Source organism: Quercus lobata, chromosome 8 (genome assembly GCF_001633185.2).
Source record: "Quercus lobata isolate SW786 chromosome 8, ValleyOak3.0 Primary Assembly, whole genome shotgun sequence".
NCBI classification, from domain to species: domain Eukaryota; kingdom Viridiplantae; phylum Streptophyta; class Magnoliopsida; order Fagales; family Fagaceae; genus Quercus; species Quercus lobata.
In genome coordinates this window covers 17,579,808-17,600,320 of record NC_044911.1, presented here as the reverse complement: position 1 = coordinate 17,600,320, position 20,513 = coordinate 17,579,808, and the positions used below count along the sequence as shown (strand labels likewise).

The following is a 20,513-nucleotide window of genomic DNA, read 5'->3' as shown; positions in this document are numbered from 1 at the left end:
TGATATGGCTCTAATTCAAATTCTCCAATGTATACCTTTTATTTATTTTTAGTTCCCTGTTTGGTTTAGTAGTTGGTTGTCAGTAATTAAAAGAGTAATCCATGTATATTCTGTATAGCAGAGTATTGAGAAATTAAATAAATCCTTATACAAGTGGTTTTATTTTATTATAATATTATTATAAGGTGGGATCCATTATTTTGCCAAATAGAATTATGAACAAAAAAAAATAGCACCTCGAAAAAAGTCAAGCACCACAAAATTTTCACAATTTTTTATCATAATTGTCATGTGGCAGAGTGTAATTGTTGAAGCAAAAATTGTGGGTTTAAGTGTTAGTATTGGTTAACCATTCACAGTTTGCCATGTCAGAGTTTTGATAAAAAAAAATTGTGAAATAATTTGTGGTCTAGAACTATTTATAGCACCTCCATTTTATATAACAATTTTTTCTTTCCTTACCAACATTTTTAGCCTCAAACCCAAGTTTTTTTTTATACAAACCCAAATTTTAATTGTGTATGACAATTGCATTTGCATATAGTTGTTTATTTACTTTGTTATTAATATCAATTAATTTTTCAAATTAGTTTTACTTTAACCTTGTCTTTTAATCATGTCCCCTAACCTGAATCCCTGGCTCTTGCTTGTGGCTTATTTTTTGCTCTTTGAAGGAAAAATTCCCTTGAAGCAAGCTGACCCTTTTTCATCCGTTTAAAGCAGGGCCGGCTCTATGGTGGAGCAAAAAATGCAACCGCCTAAGGCCCCAAGTAAAAAAAAGACCCCTAAATTTTAACCAATAGGATTATTTATAATCAATAAATAAAATAATTTTTTTATTATATGAAAAACAAATAAAAAAATAGAGAAAAATGCAACGTCGTCCACAATATTTTTCACAACACTTTTACAACTAATGCTAAGTAGCAAGTTATTACAGCCTATTGTTGATGGAAAAAAAATAATTATAGTGATATTTTCAAATAAAAAACAAAAAACAGTTTAAAATCTAGGATTTGTTGTAAAAAATATTGTGAATGTTGCACTTCTAAAAAAAAAAGAATAATAATAAGAGTTTAATTAGCAAACTTTTACTAGTTTTCATCTAAATCTACCACTAACACCACTGTTTTACATACCACTATCAATCTACCACATCAACAAGTATGAAAAATTTTGTCAAATTTTTTTTGTCTTAAAAATTCAAAAAAAAAAAAAAAAAAATTCTATGTAGTTCATGTTAATTAGTAGTAATTTTGCATCTAAATAAGATGATCAATTTTCGCCTTAGGCCCCCAAATGCATCAAGCCGCCCCTGGTTTAAAGTAGAATTGCATCACTATAAATAGTCATGGGCTTTAAAGCAATTTTAGCTTCCATTGCCCGGTGGCAACATGCTATCAGGTGGTGGCCTGATAATGGGTTAAATCACTACAATCTAAAATGAAATATTTAAATATCAATCTCATTAATCTCATAAGTAGTATATACTATAAATCCTATCGGTTAAAAAAAAAAACTATAAATCCCATCACTTGAATTATTTTTTTTGAGAAATATGAGACTACTAAGTCATATAAGTGTGATGTGTATTTAAGAGTGGGACCGTTTTAGATATATACTACTGTTAATTTGTTTAAGACTTTTTTTTCTCTCTCCTTGTGTGTGTATTAAAATACTTAATATTTTCAACAAAAAAAGAAAAAAAGAAAAAGAGTCATATAAGTAAATAAGTAAAAGCAAATGAAAAGAGAGAGAGAGAGAGAGAGAGAGAGAGAGAGAGAGTCCAGAATTTAATGGTTAAACCAACATACAGTATATTAAATATGTGAATGAAAAGTAAGCAAAATTGGAATACAATTCAGCTGAGCTCAAACACATGTACTACATGCATGTATAATCACACGTACAGACATACAAAACATTATATTAATATTACAATGTGTTATATATAAGATATAAAGAATCATTCCCATTTGCTCCGAATCTTGTCAATGTGGTTGAAATCATAAGTTAATACTAGGCTTCAGTCCATTCGTTTTAGCACAAACCTTTCTACCAAAATATAACAACCAAATTTGCTCCATTGATCTGTCCCTTCAAATTCCTCTACTCTTTTCAAGCTCACTTGTCTATCATTCCCCCCAACCCATCCAACCCTTTCTTGCTCCCATTTCATTCTCTCAATGACTTCCAAGTTTAGTCCCACTCTTATTTCTCGTCCTTCTCTATTAAAACTCTTAAACCACATCACTCCATTGGCTACATTTACATCCACAACTTCTCTCCCAGCAATCGAAATCACTTCTCTTGGAAGAACAACATCCACAACTACAACATTGCCTTGATTCTAATTTTTTTCATATGCAAATATTTGTTCCCATTTTTGTTCAAGTTTCATCTCGTAATACATTAATGTACTCATTTCATTGTTCAATGTTCCATCCCTAATGTTAACGTGTATTAGGGTATGTGGGCTTTAGGCCCACCTTGTTTACTTGTATAGCACACTTATTGTACTACACACCTTGCCTTCTATATAAAAGGCACTCATGTATATTCTATGACTTGAGAAATACAATACAATCATTCAGTATTTCTAACATGGTATCAAAGCCATTGCTCTAACTTTCTTATGTCTTGCAGTCCTGTCTTTGTTGGTATTTTCCGCTGCCTCGACTTTATCGGTTAGTAAACCTTTTTCGTGCCCTCTCCTAACTGCTCCACCGCCGTCAGAGGTGCAAAGGTTGAATCTTCACTGCCAGAAGCTCGATCACCGCCACCAAGATAGCTGCCTCCGTCGGATCTTCCACACTGGATCTCTGATTAAGACATAAGACATATCATCGGGTAGATCTTCAACCGATCTGCACAAAGCCGCTGGAATCATCATCAATTGATCATCCACGCGCTGCCACGTGCCAATCAAAGATTCGACAGCTTTTCCACGCGCCTCACGCGCCATCAGTATTGCTCCGATCAACTTACCGCCGCCGTCATTGGAATTGTCTTTCTCCGATCTACATCACCGAAGAAGAATCGGCCTCATCGGACTACCCACACGCTCTCATGCGTTGACCAAAGCTCTGGCGAGGATTGACTCACGCGCCTCACGCGCTCCACGTGCTGTTGTGCACTTGCTGATGTCATTGCTGACGTCATCATTACACGTCAGCATCCACGTCAACCCTAGCTGAGGTCTTCAGCTTACGTCATCTTGTTGACGTCATCATAGTAGTTGACCGTTGACTTTGACTTTGGCTGTTAACCATTGACTTTTTCTCAGAGTTGACTTTTTGCAATCCAAGTGCTCCTTGCCCAGTTTTTCACGTAGATTTTATTTTTGCAGTCCATTTTTGCATATTTTGCTTTTAAATGAAGAATAAGGACAGGTGTTCTTCTTGTTGCAATAATCGTCGCTGAGAATCCAACAAATGTTTTTGCAATTTTTGCAAATGTTTTGGCCACAATATTGAGACTTGCTATCATCGCAACAAATCAGCTGTGTCAATTTCTGTTGTTACTGTTGCTAACACTGAGAGTGTCCAACCAATGGCTCCCGTCTCTACACAGTCTAAGTCTTTAGAACACACTTTCACCATGTCCACAGATGACCTTAAAAACATCATCACCAATGTCATTCGTATGATTGGTAATGCATCTTATTCCTCTTCTCTCTCAACTTTATCTGGTATGTCTCCTTCCTCTTGGCTTATGGATTCCGCTTGTTGCAATCACATGACACCTCACTCGTCCTTATTTTTTGAACTCAAACCTACACCACACCCTTTTAATATTCGCACAGCAAATGGTTCCACAATGTCTGGTCATAATATAGGTTCTGTTTCGATCTTCAACCTTTTGGTTCTTGGGGTCTTTAATGTTCCTGATCTTTCTTACAATTTATTTTCTGTGGGACAATTAGCTGAGTTGGGTTATTGCATTATATTTGATTATTCTGGGTGTATTGTGCAGGATTCGAGGACATGACAGGAGCTTGGGACCGGTCCTAGAGTTTGGTGTATGTTTCTCGTGGACAACTTTCGTCTTCCACTTGTTGCTCCTGTTTCTGTTGCTGCAGCTACTACAGTTTCTTCAAATCTTTCCCTTGCTCTTTGGCATGCTTGACTTGGTCACGCATCTTCCTCTCGGGTACAACAGTTAGTTTCTAGAGGTTTGTTAGGTTCAGTGTCTACAAAAAATTTTGATTGTGTTTCGTGCCAGTTAGGAAAACAACCAACTTTGCCTTTCAATACTAGTGAATCAATATCCACTGATAGCTTTGACCTTATTCATTCTGATGTTTGGGGGTCTTCCTCTGTCTCTAGTATTGGTGGGTCTCGATATTTTGTTGTCTTTGTTGATGATTACTCTCGCTATAGCTAAATTTTCAATATGAAACATCATTATGAATTATTGCAAGTATATTCTAATTTTGTAAAAATGGTTAAAACTTAGTTTTCCAAACGCATTAAAATTTTTCGATCTAATAATGCTCTTGAATACACTCAATATGCTTTCCAAGCTATTTTGCATTCCTATGGCACTGTTCATCAACTAACTTGTCCAGGTACCTCTCAACAAAATGGTAGAGCCGAATGAAAACTTCCTCATATTCTTGACACTGTTCGTGCTCTCCTTCTCTCTGCCAAAGTTCCTGCCCCTTTTTGGGGCGAAGTTGCTCTTCATGCTGTTCATATTATTAATCGCATTCCGAGTTCTGTTATTCAAAATCAAACTCCATATGAGCGCCTTTTTGGGTTACCTCCAGACTATCACCACCTTCGCTCCTTCGATTCTGCTTGTTTCGTTCTTCTTCAGCCACATGAGCATAACAAACTTGAGCCTCGGTCAAGGTTTTGTTGTTTACTTGGTTATGGCGAAACTCAAAAGGGGTATCGGTGTTATGATCTTGTCTCTCATCATCTTCATATTTCTCGCAATGTTATCTTTTGGGAACTTGGCTTCTTGTCGAGCTCTCTCAATTCCGTGCCTCCCTATCTTCCTCCTCTATTTTAGATCTTTTTCCAGATGAGGCATATATTCCTCCTGTACCTGCTCTTGATCCTCCTGTAGTTGCTCTTGATTCTCCTGTAGACTTCTCTGTCCAACCACCGGATATCCTTGATCCCTTTCCTAGTTCACCCTTTAATGAACAGGTGGAAGATGAAGAAGTTAAAGACGAGCTGCCTAACCCTGAGCTTGGGTCCCCTGCTTCTGCTCAGCCTGAAGATCATACATAAGATATTCCACCTCGTCACTCAACTCGGGTAAGATTCATTCCTGCACATTTTCTTGACTATCATTGTTACACTGCTTTTGCTACACTGCACGAGCCTTACACCTATCTTGAGGCTTCCACTAACCCTTTATGGCAGATTGTAATGAAAGAGGAGCTTGATGCATTATCTAAAAATCATACTTGGGACTTGGTGACTCTCCCTCTTAGGAAATCTGTGGTTGGTTATAAGTGGATCTACAAGATTAAGACTTGCTCTAATGGGTCCATTGAGCGCTACAAAACTCGTCTTTTTGCAAAAGGTTTTACACAGGAGTATGAGATTGATTATGAAGAGACTTTTGCTCTGATTGCTCGTATCTCATCTGTTCGTGCCCTCTTAGCTATTGCTGCTGCCAGTAAATGAGACCTTTTTCAGATGAATGTCAAAAATGCATTCCTTAATGGAGATTTAAGTGAAGAAGTTTACATGCAACCTCCTCCTGGTCTCTCTGTTGAATCAAACAAGGTTTGTCACCTTCGACGTGCATTTTATGGCCTTAAACAAGCTCTACGAGCTTGGTTTGCCAAATTCAGCTCTACCATCTCTCACTTGGGTTACATGGCCAGTTATTATGATTTTGCCTTATTTCTTTGTCGCACTAACAAAGGCACTATTTTACTTCTCCTGTATGTGGATGATAAGATCATAATTGGTGATGACCTTATTGGCATTCAAGAACTCAAGAATTTTCTCAGTCAGCAATTTGAGGTGAAAGATCTTGGACATCTCAGCTACTTCTTGGGTCTTGAAATCACTCATTCTACAGATGGACTTTATATTACTCAAGCCAAGTATTACTATTGTCTCGAGTTGGACTCAGCGATAGTAAGACTGTTAACACTTCAGTTGAACTTAATGCACATCTGACTTCCACAGGAGGGAAACCATTGCCTAATCCCTCTCTTTACAAATGCTTGGTTGGCAGCCTAGTTTATTTCACTGTCACTCGTCCAGACATTTCCTATGTCGTTTACCAGGTGAGCCAGTATCTATCTACTCCATGATCGACTCACTATGCTGCTGTTCTGCGCATTCTTCGATACCTAAAGGGCACTCTCTTCCATGGCTTTTTCTACTCTGCTCAGTCTTCTCTTATTTTCCGTGCATTTTCTGATGCTGATTAGACAGGAGATCCCACTAATCACAGGTCCACCACTGGTTATTGCTTTCTTCTTGGTTCTTCCTTGATCTCTTGGCGAAGCAAGAAATAAACTCATATGGCCCGCTCTAATACTGAAGCAGAATATCGTGCCCTTGCTGATACCACATCTGAGCTCCTTTGGCTATGATGGCTTCTCAAAGACTTAGGTGTGTCCACATCCTCTGCCACTCCTCTTTATTGTGACAACCAGAGTGCCATTCATATTGTTCACAATGATGTCTTCCATGAACGAACTAAACACATCGAGATCGATTGTCATTTTATCCGTTATCATCTTGTCCATGGTGCTCTCAAGCTGATCTCAGTCTCCTCTAAAGATCAACTTGCAGATATCTTCACCAAGTCACATCTTAAGGGATGTCTTCATACTTTGGTTGACAACCTCAAGTTGGTCTCACATCCACCTTGAGTTTGAGGGGGGCTGTTAACGTGTATTAGCGTATGTGGGCTTTAGGCCCACCTTGTTTACTTGTATAACACACTTACTGTACTACACACCTTGCCTTCTATATAAAAGGCACTCATGTATATTCTATGACTTGAGAAATACAATACAATCATTCAGTATTTCTAACACCTAATAAACATGAAAAGAGAATACCACTTCCCTACTACTATTGTTTGAGAGCTCGTATATGATAGTGGGAAGTTGAATTTTGGAAAGCGAGCACGAAGGGCAATGTCTACGCCTAGTGCACAACCTAACTGGAAATTACGAGGAGTTGAGGTATGCACTTTCCACCCTTTTTTTTCTAAGGAAATTTGAAGCTATCCCATCTGGTGTTATTGATTTGGCAACAAAACCACTAGGTCCAAATGTTCCTCTTCCATACGGTTGAATCTCAAATTGTTGGTGTATGTTGTTGGGATCCAAAGGTTCTGGTTCTAAATCATGAACATACGTAAAGCATAAGCATCTTCCCATGTCCTCTTCCTTGGAATTTTTATATGCTTCCCTGAAAAAAGGTAGTTTGAATTTGATATGGCATAACCACCCCACACCGCAAGTAACAGTGCATCGCATTGCATGGTGTAATGCGGTTTACGGTTTTATAATAAGAAAACCACACAAACCGCACCGTATCGCACACTCTCTATATAAATATATTTATTTTTTTTTAATATTAAATATATTATTAATAGTTTAATAACCCTAGTTTTAAAAAAAAAAAGGTTTGATAACCCTAGCACTAGGAAAGTCAACCCAAAATAAATTAAACTAACTCAATAGTTTAAAACTTGGCCCAAAACAAAGAGAAAAATTAGTTTTGGGTTGGGTAGGAAAAGCTCAAAATTTGAAAAATATACCAGCTTTAAATTGTTCAAACTGCATCTTATACACCGTATCGCACATGTGACTGCAAAAATGAGGTGCGGTACAATTATGGTTTTGACTAAACTCTAAACTGCACTACACTACATCACACATTTGACCGCAAAAATAAGATTTGGTGCAGTTATGGTTTTAACTAAACCACAGCGCAAAGTGTAGTGCTAAAAATGGTTTAAATTGTTCAAACTGCATCTTATACACCGTATCGCACATGTGACTGCAAAAATGAGGTGCGGTACAATTATGGTTTTGACTAAACTCTAAACTGCACTACACTACATCACACATTTGACCGCAAAAATAAGATTTGGTGCAGTTATGGTTTTAACTAAACCACAGCGCAAAGTGTAGTGCTAAAAATGGTCCAAAACCGCAATTTTCAAACTCAATTTTAGTTTGAAAATTTTGGGTTGAACGTAAATGGTGGATTATACTTTTCGTTCTCTTTTAGTAAAGAGTGTTTTAGTTTTTTTTTTTTTTTTTAATTTTAAATTAAAATTTTATTTTTTAACAATAAAGAGCGTTTTGGAATAATGAAAAGTGAAAATGAGGTGCGGTACAATTATGGTTTTGACTAAACTCTAAACTGCACTACACTACATCACACATTTGACCGCAAAAATAAGATTTGGTGCAGTTATGGTTTTAACTAAACCACAGCGCAAAGTGTAGTGCTAAAAATGGTCCAAAACTGCAATTTTCAAACTCAATTTTAGTTTGGAAATTTTGGGTTGAACGTGAATGGTGGATTATACTTTTTCGTTCTCTTTTAGTAAAGAGTGTTTTAGTTTTTTTTTTTTTTTTTTTAATGTTAAATTAAAATTTTATTTTTTAACAATAAAGAGTGTTTTGGAATAATGAAAAGTGAAAATGAGGTGCAGTGCAGTTATGATTTTGACTAAACTCTAAACCGCACTACACTGCATCATACATGCGACCGCAAAAATAAGATTCAGTGCAGTTATGGTTTTAATTAAACCACACCGCAAAGTGCAGTGCTAAAAATGGTCCAAAACCGCAATTTTCAAACTCAATTTTAGTTTGAAAATTTTGGGTTGAACCTGAATGGTGAATTATACTTTTTCGTTCTCTTTTAGTAAAGAGTGTTTTTTTTTTTTTTTTTTTTCTTTTTTATAATTTAAATTTTATTTTTTAACAATAAAGAGCATTTTGGAATAATGAAAAGTGAACATGAATAGTTGTATAATATATAGCAATGTTATGAATTTCGTTTTGTTCTGGTTGAAATGGACGAAGTATTTTGTATTAGTATGCAAATCGGAATGGTACACCCCTTGTTCCACCTTCGATATAATTTTGGCCTATTTCGGTGTGTTTTGGTCGTTCTGGGTCATTTCATTAAATTCTGGCCAAAATTCAAGATTCAGCCGGTACAAAACACAACATACTCGTCTAAAACAAAAATGCACAGCGAAGCTAGAGCTAACCAAATCGGAGAGAGAGAGAGAGAGAGAGAGAGAGAGAGAGAGAGAGAGGAGTTAGGGAACTAACGCCATTGTTGGAGTTGAAAATATTGTTGGAGGCCTCTCCAATTTTGGTCAACTCCAATTTTGAGATGAGAGAAGGTTTAGTCATCAAACTTTTGAATAGAAGAGAAGAGAGATAGAGAATTAAGAAAAAAAAGATATTTTTGAATATATGGTGGGGATGAGAATTGGGGTGTTGAAATATTGGGATTTGCGGTGATAGGATAAGACTAAAAAATGCTAGTGCCATACAAAACGTTATAATTTTTGTTACAATTCACTGCGTGATAAGTTGTGAGTGGTGAAGATGTAGACTTTCATGAATCTACTAATTTTGTTTTACTACTCAAAACTCACCATGTGATGAGTAGTGACAAAAATTGTGAAACTTTTTGTGACACTAGCATTTCTTGATATGACTTAGAGAAATAATTGAACATAGGGAAAACATGTGACTACGAAGATAGAAGAAGAGAAAGAAAGAATTGACATGGGGTGGGGACAGTGAGAGAAAAAAGAGAAATTAAAAATTAAATGAATAATAACTTCTTCTTTTTTTAAGAATCCATATTATTAATAAAAAGATTCACTATTTGGATTTTATCATTTTAGGTATTAAAATATTCTCACACAAATTCTTAAAGTCTCAAAAATAGCCTTATTATTTAATTAAATAAATTGAAATTTAAAAACACAAATAGGTTAAAAGAGTAATTTATTATTTTTTTTAAAGGGTCATGCTAACGGGTGCCCTTAAGGCAATGGTTAACAATCCATTTTAAGAAAGTTTTGACACCACTTTTATAGGAAATGAAAAAAGTTATCAAAACATTAATTGTTTTCTTAACTTGAAGCTTCCTAGAAGTTTCCTACTCTCTTCACTACTTGACACGTATTTTTCCATTCATATTTTTTTTGAGAGAGTTTCAACCTATAGCATCTGCTCCTGATAATAGCTCTTTATTTTCAAACTAAGACACCAATCAGTTTTTTGGTGTAGGCAGGGATTGAACCCCAGATCTTTTATACAACTATCAGAGACTTTACCAGTTGAGCTAACTAGAACCCATTATTTTTCCATTCATTTATTCTTTCCTTATCATCAAAAAAGATCTCCTCCTTTTTCCTTCATATACTACTCCGGTTTTTTTATTTTTTATTTATTATTATTATTATTAATTTTTTTAATGCATTCTCTCAATTTTTAGTTTAAGAAGAATCAAACTTTCATCTATTTTAATGCTTCCTCACACCAAGCAAGCATTGGCAAGAGCCCAACAATCCTCTAGCAAAGGAAATTTCAACGACAGAGAGGCAGTGGTTCAAAGATGAAGCTAAAGGAGAAACAATGGCTTTAGTTTAGATCCAGTTGAAGGGGAAACAGTGTGGCTTTGTGTTTAGACCCAGCAAGAAGACAAAGTAGTTAGGTTCAAGAAGGGAAAAAGGAAAAGGGAAAAAAAATTTGCCAAAATTCATACCGGTTGAAATTACCCAAAATAGACCGAAACGCCTGAAACTAAATTCTATTCCAGGTAGAACATAATGTAATACCAAAAGGAGAGAAATTCCTCCCGTTTTAGCCGGAATAAATCAATAACATTAGATATAATTTATATAAAAAAACATATATATATATATATATATCCAAAATGATTTACATTGCTACACTGAAATTGTCTGGCTCTAAAAGATTCTAGCTTAATAGACAAATTGAAACGGTCACCGAAATGAAATTCAAAACACTGATATATATATATATATATATATATATATATGGAGATATAAGCACATCCAATCTAAGGAAAGGAGCTAAGCTAGCACTATAATATTCTTGTACTTATTGTACATATCTCTTGTTATATTTGATATTAAATTATTAATACTAGTGTAGACACTCGATTTTGCACCCATAATTTAATCTTGGAAGATGGCTAGAGTGACCATTCATATACTCCAAAATTTAGAATTGCATTACATTCATTAATTCATTTATTGCATATCATAAAAATGATCTTGAGATTCTAATGGTCGTGACGGTATGTCCGATTTCCGAATCGGATTATTGGATTGCAACATATCACATGATCAAGTTTTCATAGTCTGCATGCATTTTGTTTGGGTGGAGCCGATCACACATGATTAATACAAATTAATTCTGATTGGTTAGATAATTAAAATTAATTAAATAATTTTGTAATTGGTTGTTGGTTAGTGTAAAAAACAGGCCTGCTTGCATTAGAATAAAGTGGATAATCAGATAATAAAGAAGTTGTGGATAATCAAGTCTTTTTGGAATATTTATCTACAAGATAATTATCATTTTAAAGACTTGAATTTCAAGAAAAATGGATTAATTTTTAGAATAAAGATTAAAAATGCATTTAGGTATGATTCTCGGCTAAAAAATCCTCAAAAAGGGAGTTCAAATTGGACCAAAACTCAAACGCAGACCTGGCTCCCAAGAGGGCCATTCGGCACTTCCCAAGTGCCGATTGGCCCAAATTTTCGGCTCAGCCTAGGGACTTCCTGATTGAGATAAAGCCTATCTTTTTCAACTTTTTAGAGATAAGGACGCCTTCCAATTCATATATGATCTCATTTAGCATCCCAACCTCTATAAACAGGGGAAACAAATCAGAAATAGGGGCTCTTTTTTTCTGACTTTTCTGCTCCCCTTACGTTAAAGATGTTCTAGAGGCTTTTGTTTTAGGAACTTCTTTTTTGTAAGTAAAGTATTTTAGACCTCAAAGAAGTGAATAAACTTCTTTGATTTCTAAAATATTCTTTCATTAAAAGAGCATGCTCATGCAAGAGGTATTCTGTTTTTCTTTCTTTTCTTTTTTTATTAATTAGCATGTTTTTGTGTTTGATGCATGAATATGATTAGCATGTTTTATTATAAATTGTTCTTAATATATAATTGCCATGCTTAGGTGCTTTAGATGATTGTTTATTTCAATTCTTTCTCTTTGACTTCAAAATTTGTAATGACTATTAAAAATTAAAAAAAAAAAAAAAACTCAAAACTGGTCTATATTTTCATTAAATACAGGTCTGATTTTTTCTAAAACCCAAAACAGATCTTTATTTTCATTAAATATAGATTTGATTTTTCTAAACCTAAAACTGATCTGTATTTTCATTAAATACAGCTTTCATTTTTCTAAACTCAAAAAACTGATCTTTATTTTCATCAAATACAGATCTAGTTTTTTTTTTTTTTTTCCTTTCTTTTTCTAAAAAGTTCTCTTTGTCATAGAATTGTGGATTTTGAAATTTTAAAGAAGGGATTGAAAGTTAGGTCAGTCTTTTTTTTAATATGTGATGCATGCATAATAAATTTGTCTTATGAGTGGATTCTCTTTCAAAAGCCTTTTTTATTTGTTTCTAGCAACCTAATATCAATCATTTTTTTTTTTTACGAGAACAAATCTGATTCTTTTTAACAAAATTTCATTTTTTTTTTCTTTTTACAAAAACAGATCTAATTTCAACAAATCAAATCTTATTTTTTAAATTTTACACAAAACAGATCTGATTTTTCTTGATAAATTTTTTTTTTTTAACCCTTCACAAAAATAGATCTGATTTTTTTTACAAACCAAGTCTTATTTTTTAATTTTCAAAACAAATCTCTCTCTCTCTCTCTCTCTCTCTCTATATATATATATATATATATTTAAAAGAGGATATCATTCATTAGGCAAATTTATTTAAGTTAATTTTTCTTATGTGTCTATCATGTGTGTTCAACATATCATTCAACATCATTCAAAAAGGGTATGTTAGTCATTAGAGTCTAGAAGACTAGACTCTGTTTGGGCGGAATGGGTGCCTAATACCTTCCAATTCCATAACATAGCCCCCGAGCTTTGGATTTTTGGCTAGGTAGATTAGTGTTTTGTCTTTTAATTTTGGTAGATTGTAACTAGGACCAAATCTATGTATTCTTCTGCATAGATTGTAACTAGGACCTAAAGCCTTGTAAGGTTAATTTACCAAAATTGTATTTTTCTTTATTCAATCAATGACATTCGAAGTATTTTGAACATGTAATTTGTATTTGTTTTTTCTTATTTTTTTGGTATAAAAAATAAGTGGCGACTCCACACCATTTACCCAAAAAAAGAGGTGCCCTTAAAAGAACCCAAATATTTTTTTAAGAGCCCCCAATTTACGGTCTCTCATAGTGGCAACTCCATTGGGATGTCGAGGGCTAAGCTTCGTGTTAGATTTTAAGGGACCAACTATATACCCTTGTCTTTTGCATGATATTATTGTTTGTTTGTTTATTTATGTCTTGAGATGTTTGTACGATATTTTTTTGTTTGTGTTGCCATGTTGATTGTTAAGAGCTTTCCCTAACTGTCATAGTGTGTGCCATCAAAACAAAAAATATGTATGCACTCATCTTAACATATGGTGGTAGTAACCATGGATCACCGGTCTTCATTAGATTCGGGTACCCAGTGGTGAACTCACCAACTTATAGCCCAAAGTCACTGGATCATTTCTTGTTGACTATAAAGGATAGACCATGCCATTTGGACCAACGTAATGTTCATTACATTACAAGTTGGGGGGGGGGGGTGTAACATCTTAGCTATGGGAAACAGTGAAACAACAAACCCACCCTACAATGTAATGACTTAGACCCTACCCTTAGGCCTATCCATGTTAAAATTGCATTGCATGTTGTGTGTGTTTGGTTGGTTGGTTGATTGATGTAGATAGGGGGAGAACATCCGAACACTGAAGAACCCATGAACACTCAAGAGCTACTAAACACCATGGTGGCTAGTCAAATCCACCTGAGAGAGGACATGAACCTTATGGTGCAACGATTTTAGAACCTAAAGAGTGGCCAAGAGGAGAACAAGACTGACCATAATCCTCCAATCATGGAGAGCGAGAAGAAGATCAATGAGAGAATAAACAAGATGGAAGAGATGATCAAGAGAGCTCACAAGATGGAAGACCTCATGAACTACCAATCACTCTCACTTTTCCTTGATGTGAGATTGCCTCCCAAGTTCAAGATGCCAACCATGGACAAGTTCGATGGGACTGGCTGCCCAAAGTCCCATTGGAAGATGTATATGAGGGCCATGCAGCCCCTAAGGGCAACTAAAGAACTACATGCTCAAATGTTCCAAAACACTCTGATTGGGACCACTCTTAGGTGGTTCCTTAACCTAGATGATGCTAGAGCAAGGAGTTGGGAGGACATCTACTGCAAGTTTCACAATCAATACAAGTACATCGTAGAAGTGGATGTGACAAGGAGAGATTTGGATACCATGAAGCAAGAGTTGAAAGAATCTTTCTCTACCTTCATAACATAAATATTTGTTTTCCCAGTATTTTCCTAATTTTAAAACTTTGATTACTGCTAGAACCCAAATTAAGGATGCAATAAATAATGGCACTATAAAGAATAAGGACCCACCAAGGTTCAAAAAGAATTTAGGATCTAGTTCTAAAATTGTAGAAGTTTCTAATATATACAAAAATGATCCTTACCAACTTATTGCTCCTATTGCCCTAGTACCAATATCACAAGGGCCACCTCCAAGGACTAGGAGGGAATTTCATGAGTGACATGCTCGTGAGTTGTGTTTGAAAAACTAAAAGCAAAGGGGTTACTAAAACCTTTAGACCCAAGACCAATCCCAAACCCACTGCCTATAAGATTTGATGGGCTAAGAGATGTGCCTACCACCGAAGCCCTGGCCAGGATACTGACAAGTGTTTTGGCCTTCATCATGCAATTTAAGATCTGATAGACAATAAGGTGATTGCATTGCTTACAAGGCCTAGCGTCATTAATAATCCTTTGCCCAACCATAATTTTGGGAGAGGACCAAGGATTAATTGCTTGATGACTAAAGAGGAAAGTGAAGAGGACCCATCTGAGTTGATTTATGACCTACTTGAATACTTTATGATGACATGGGAAGAGTTGATAGGTATGGTGTCCATTGCATGGTATGATATATGGAGTGAAGATGTAAAGAAGCCACAAATTACCCAACATCCACAAATGAGGGGAGACACTTCAAACCCCAATCAAATGACCCGACATCCACATATGGGGGAAGACACTTCAAACCTCAAGATACCGATCTAAATGACCCAAAAAAAATTGCCCACATCACAAGGGGGGAGACACTTCAAATCCCCACATTTGGAGATAGACAACCTGATAGAAGCCTTGAATAAATCTATGCAACAAACACCCACTGAAGAGGATGAGGTCCTCAAGCAACTATAGAAGATACAAGCCAATATATCTTTATGGGGTTTACTCATGGCCTTATACATGCACCACCAGAATCTAGTTGACCTTCTCAATCAAATCCAAGTCCTTACAACCACTACTTCTCAAGATTTGAATGCTATGATTAGGTCTATAAGTAGGAAATTCACAATTTCCTACTTTGACAAAAATTTGACGAAGAAGAGGAAGCACTACAATGACCCATTGCACATTACTGTAGATGCCATTGGCAAGAGGATTCCAATGGTTCTAATTGATGATGGAAATGCCTTAAATGTGTGTTCTTTAAAGATTGCAAGTTGCTTGGGCCTAAGTATTGAAGATTTTGTGCCAACTAATCAGCATGTGGGGGTGTATGACAATAGTAGAAGAGAGGTCTTAGGAACCGTAACACTAGAGCTCACTATAGGCATAGGGCCAATAGTCAAGAAGGTGGAATTTCAAGTCCTAAACATAGTTTCGTGCTTCAATAATGCTCCTTGGGCGAACATGGATCCATAACACAGAGGCCGTACCTTCATCCTTATACCAAAATGTTTGGTTTTTGCATGAAGGAGCCATAGTTACCATATATGGCGATACTTTGACCATACCGAAGCCCATTTTTGGCATTGATTCTGAGAAGAAGCCATTGACCTTAAATGGATTTGAAATTGAGAAGCCTAGTTTTGGAAGAAGAGAAGAAGAAGTGGAGAAGATCCCCATGGACTTTGCTCCATACAGCAACAACAACGTGGTGGCAATGATGAGGAGAATGAATTACCTTCTGGGGAAGAACTTAGGGAAGACTATGAAGAAGGCAACCACTCAAGTCCCAATAATTCCCATTGCCACACCACCTTTCGGGCTAAGTTATAAGCCTACTGATGATACGTGAGAAGAATGGCCCATGCCAAGGCCAAAGCCAAGGGACTTCCTTGTTCCCCAGAGCCCTTAAAGCCCTATACTCCTACTTTAAACAGGAAGTTTGTAAAAACTGGAGATAGTTAACACTACTGGGGATTCCCTGAATCGAGATTTGATCCTGAGTCAAGAATAATGGTGCCTGGATTTGAGCTATTATTAAATTACAACAACATGCTTCTAGAGCTGAACAAGGAAGACACAAATTGGGTCCCTACTGATTGGGCTAATTACAGGGACCTTGATGCAATGACTACGCTTCTAGGAGATGCCATTTGCAATATAGAAGAAGAAGAATACTGGGAGGCTTGTCAACATGCATTGAAGAGTCCATATGAAGCAAGAACAAGTGATGAAGATGAAGAAGGACAAGAAGCCCCTAGTGATAGTAGTAGTGATAGTAGCAGCAGTGACGATGGAGATAGCAAGGATGATAGCAACATTGATAGTGAAAGCAACAATAGTGAAGGCTATGATAGCCAATATAGTGGCAATGATTAGGGTGAACCCCCTAGTGATAGAAAAGATGAAGATATAGGGCCTTTTTATGAAGACCACTCTGATGATGACTTAGACTACTATGACGGAGATATGGAGGATGATGCTGAAGTTGAACATATAGACATGGAGAATGGCATTAAAAGTGAAGAGTATGAGCTAGAAAATGTGCTGGAAGCTATAAGAGAGAAGGTTGAAGAGGCCGACAATATAGACTACGATGATTACCCTTACGGGCGGCCCTTAGATTGGAGCTGCATTGCTAATGGTAGCTCAAGGTCAAGCCCGCAATATGACAAGCATGGTAGAGAGATTCCTAAGTTAGGGTCATTTCACAATTCAGAACTAGGTTCATTAACCCTATACACTGAGGAAGAAGACGACATAGATGCTAGATCGGTCACTCTAGACAGAAAGTTAATGATCCATAGTTTCAGAAACTTAACACTGTAGAGTCTTTAAGGTGAAGAAAAGAAGATGGAAGGGAATGAGTCAGAATACCACCCCTAATACATCCACCTGAGCAACAAAGGAAGGCAAGATCTATTTGGTGAGTGGATGGATAGTATAGAGCACCTGGATGCTTATGTGACTGACAAGCCCATAGATATAGAGATTGATATTGAAGGCACAAATTATGTGGATGAAGACCTCATGGTACTAATGCTGAGGGGAGAAGGAACTCGTTGGGAGCCACTCGCCATTGTTGAAGCCATAACCGAGCTGAAGAATTGGGCATGGGAGGGAGCTGCCCACCCCATGGAAGACTCTATGGAGAAGATCAAGATCGTTGGGCCAATCACTCCTACCGAGAAGATCAAGACCGTCGAGCTAATGAATCTTGCCAAAACATTGTTTCTACCCCTATTGAGTCTATTTTTGCTAGTATTATTGTTCCTGTTGAGTTTGTTTGTGATCGTATTTCTATAGAGTCTGTTAAGAACTCTTTTCCTTATAATGTGATTTCTGATTTTGCTTATTTGTTGGCTCTGAATGTTTTTATTTTGGAAATTGGTAAAAAAACTCTTAATAATAAGGAATTAAAACAAAGGTATGTGGAACCTATAAAAGAAGAAACCTAATCTGTTAACCTGGGAACTGATGATGAACCTAAGATGATACAAGTAGAAAATACCCTAACATCCTTTGAGAAGGATGCATTAGTTGCCCTACTGACAGAATTCAAGGAGGTATTTGCATGGTCATATGAAGACGTGCCTGGGATTGACACAAATATAGTGCATCACTACATTCCAACAGATCCAACCATGAAGCTGGTCAAGTAAAAGTTGAGATGAATGAAGCCCAAATGGACTCTCAAGAATAAGGAAGACGTTGAGAAACAGTGCAATGTGGGATTTCTGAGGGTAGCCAACTACCCAGAATAGTTATCTAATGTGGTTCGGTGCTGAAGAAGGATGGGAAATTTAGAATGTGTGTAAACTTCCGAGATCTTAATAAGGCTAGCCCGAAAGATGATTTTCCTTTATCTCATATTTATATCTTAGTTGATAACACAGTAGGACATGCCTTGCTATCATTTATGGATGGTTTTTTGGAATACAATAAGATAAAGATAGCTCTAGAAGATATGGAGAAAACCTCCTTCATTACTCCATAGGGGACGTATTGCTATAAGGTCATGTCGTTTGGCCTTAAGAATGCTAGTGCTACTTTCCAACTTGCAGCCATTACTCTATTGCATGATTTAATCCACAAAGAAGCAGAAGTTTATGTTGACGGCATGATAGTGAAGTTTAAAGACCGTGAAGGGCACATACCAGCCTTACAGAAGTTCTTTTAAAGAATCCAATTCTATAAGTTGCGGTTGAATCTAAAGAAGTGCACTTTTGGTGTAACATTCAAAAAACTATTGGGGTTTATAGTAAGTCAAAGGGGAATTAAAGTAGATCTTGAAAAAATCAAGGCAATTGTAAAGATGAAGCCTCCAAGGACTGAGAAGGAGATTCGAGGTTTTTTAGGGAGGATATAATACATTAGTAGGTTCATAGCCTAGCTCACCATGACATGTGAGCCACTCTTCTGACTACTCAAGAAAGAAGTTCCAACAGTATGGAATGAACAATGTCAAGAAGCTTTTGAGAAGATTAAGAATTATCTAATGAAGCCACCAATAGTAGTTCCACCGGTACCTGAAAAGCCATTATTGTTGTATCTCACAACTACAGATACAACAATGGGGGCTTTGCTTGCTCAATATCTAGAGGAATCTAGGAAGGAGAATGCAATTTACTACATCAGCAAGAAGATGTTGCCTTATGAAGAGAAGTATTCACCACTTGAGAAGACATGTGTAGCACTTGTATGGGCAACCTGCAAACTCATACATTACATGCTTGCTTTCAAAGTCTTGTTGATTGCAAGAATTGATCCTTTAAAATATCTAATAGAAAAGCCTACGCAAGATGGGAAGACAGCTAAATGGGTTTTTCTTCTGTTAGAGTTCGATATTAAATATGTGACTTAGAAGTCTATGAAGGGGAGAGCAATTGCTAATCACTTGGCCCACTATTCATCTGAAGAAGCTAAAGAAATACGAGGAGACTTTTCGGATAAGGATATCATGGGGATAGAGCTGGAATCATAGGAAGGACAAGCAACATATTAGAGCTCCATGGGCAAAAGCTCTCATTATGAAAATTTATGGAAGATCGATGAGCTACAACTTTATCTAGGCTTGTCTCCAATCACTATGGAAGCCTGTGGGATCTTTAGATTATGTAGACCTGGGTAAGGAATTTTATCTAGACCATTTCTCCTTAACGAAAGATCACGCTGCTGTCTTGTAAAAAGGCCCATGGTTTATAGGAGAGAACTTCTTGTCTATTAGACCATGGGAACCAAATTTCAAGCCTTCCTCTGCAAGTGTAACTTCCAATGCGGTATGGATTAGATTGAATGAACTTCCAATTGAGTATTATGAGGCTCAAAATCTTAAGTAAATTGGTTCAACCATTGGCACTGTCGTAAGAATTGATACTCACACGACGGTAGAGGAATGGGGAAGATATGCAAGATTGTGTGTTCAACTCAATGTGAACAACCTCTCATAACTTCTATTTTGATTTGTGAGCTAGAACAAGTCATCAATTATGAAGGTATCCAGAGACTTTGTTTTTCCTATGGCTGCATTGGTCATCGGAACCACTCTTGTCCGTACTCCATATAGCGAACCTCCTCGCAACCGAAAGGCGTGTGTTATGGAATAACCTGTGTATGTTTGCTGAGCTTCATATTATGCCCTGGGTAATTGCTAGGGATTTTGACGAGGCTCTCTCAAATGAGGATAAGTACAATGGCAAAGCAGTTAGTAACTCTAGATCATTGGAGTTTAAAGAATGTCTCGACAGTTGCAACATGATTGATCTAGGTCTCTCGGGACCTAGATTCACCTGGACAAACAAGAGAGAGGTTGGCGCCTTAATTCTAGAGAGGATAGATAGGTTCTTTGTAAACCCAGATTGGTGCATGATGTATCTAGAAGCAAGCATATCCCACCTCACCCATTGCCACTCTGATCACTGTCTGGTTCTACTTGAGTCGAAGC

General features: G+C 36.5%; 1 pseudogene; it reads right to left on the bottom strand.

Moving 5' to 3' along the window:
- Positions 1–1,966: 1,966 nt before the first annotated feature.
- Positions 1,967–7,468, bottom strand: LOC115956522 (annotated as a pseudogene).
- Between the last annotated feature and the right edge of the window lie 13,045 nt (positions 7,469–20,513).